A 1614-nucleotide genomic window follows, 5' to 3' on the forward strand; every position below is an offset into this window, starting at 1 on the left:
GACAAGAACATTCTTGTTGAAACAGACCCTGAACCTGAAAGGACTCTGAAGAAGAAACTAAGAGAAGCTAAAATACAACAATCCAGAGAAAACCTTACAGAGAATCTTGAAAAAGAAGACATGGCCGAAAATAATAATAATGCAAGGAAGATGCTTGGTGACTTTGCTGCACCTAATTCCAATTTACATGGAAGAAGCATCTCAATCCCTACCATTGGAGCAAACAATTTTGAGCTGAAACCTCAACTAGTTTCTCTGATGCAACAGAATTGCAAGTTTTATGGACTTCCATCCGAAGATCCCTTTCAGTTCTTAACTGAATTCTTGCAGATCTGTGATACTGTTAAGACCAATGGGTTTGATCCCAAGGTCTACAGGCTTATGCTTTTCCCGTTTGCTGTAAGAGACAGAGCTAGAGTATGGTTGGACTCTCAACCTAAAGATAGCCTGAACTCTTGGGATAAGCTGGTCAAGGCTTTCTTAGCCAAGTTCTTTCCTCCTCAAAAGCTTAGTAAGCTTAGAGTGGATGTCCAAACCTTCAGACAGAAGGAAGGTGAATCCCTCTATGAAGCTTGGGAGAGATATAAGGAACTGACCAAAAAGTGTCCTTCTGACATGCTTTCAGAATGGACCATCCTGGATATATTCTATGATGGTCTGTTTGAGCTATCAAAGATGTCACTGGACCATTCTGCAGGTGGATCCATTCACCTAAAGAAAATGCCTGCAGAAGCTCAAGAACTCATTGACATGGTTGCAAATAACCAGTTCATGTACACTTCTGAAAGGAATCCTGTGAATAATGGGATGCCTATGAGGAAAGGAGTTCTTGAAATTGATACTCTAAATGCCATATTGGCTCAGAATAAAATATTGACTCAGCAAGTCAATATGATCTCTCAGAGTCTGAATGGATTGAAGGAATCATCCAACAGTACTAAAGAGGCATCTTCTGAAGAAGAAGCTTATGATCCTGAGAACCCTGCAATAGCAGAGGTGAATTATATGGGTGAACCCTATGGAAATACCTATAATCCCTCATGGAGAAATCATCCAAATTTCTCATGGAAGGATCAACAAAAGCCTCAACAAGGCTTTAATAATGGTGGAAGAAATAGGTTTAGCAATAGCAAGCCTTTTCCATCATCCACTCAGCAACAGACAGAGAACTCTGAGCAGAATCCATCTAACTTAGCAAATATAGTCTCTGATCTATCTAAGGCCACTTTAAGTTTCATGAATGAAACAAGGTCCTCCATTAGAAATCTGGAGGTACAAGTGGGCCAGCTGAGTAAAAGGGTCACTGAAACTCCTCCCAGTACTCTCCCAAGCAATACAGAAGAAAATCCAAAGAGAGAGTGCAAAGCCATTGATTTAATCACCATGGCCGAACCTACAAGGGAGGGAGAGGACGTGAATCCCAGTGAGGAAGACCTCCTGGGATGTCCAATGATCAATAAGGAGTTTCCCTCTGAGGAACCAAAGGAATCTGAGACTCATCTAGAGACCATAGAGATTCCATTGAACCTCCTTATGCCATTCATGAGCTCTGATGAGTATTCTTCTTCTGAAGAGAATGAAGATGTCACTGAAGAGCAAGTTGCCAAATACCTT

At 41.1% G+C, this 1614-nt stretch overlaps 1 non-coding gene across 1 annotated transcript; it reads right to left on the reverse strand.

Moving 5' to 3' along the window:
* Positions 1–513: 513 nt before the first annotated feature.
* On the reverse strand, positions 514–621 carry LOC148573308 (small nucleolar RNA R71). Its single transcript, XR_015906656.1, has one exon. It is a non-coding gene; the product is annotated as a small nucleolar RNA R71 (small nucleolar RNA).
* Between the last annotated feature and the right edge of the window lie 993 nt (positions 622–1614).

This window comes from Arachis ipaensis, chromosome B2 (genome assembly GCF_059453495.1).
Source record: "Arachis ipaensis isolate K30076 ecotype BB chromosome B2, ASM5945349v1, whole genome shotgun sequence".
Classification (NCBI taxonomy): domain Eukaryota; kingdom Viridiplantae; phylum Streptophyta; class Magnoliopsida; order Fabales; family Fabaceae; genus Arachis; species Arachis ipaensis.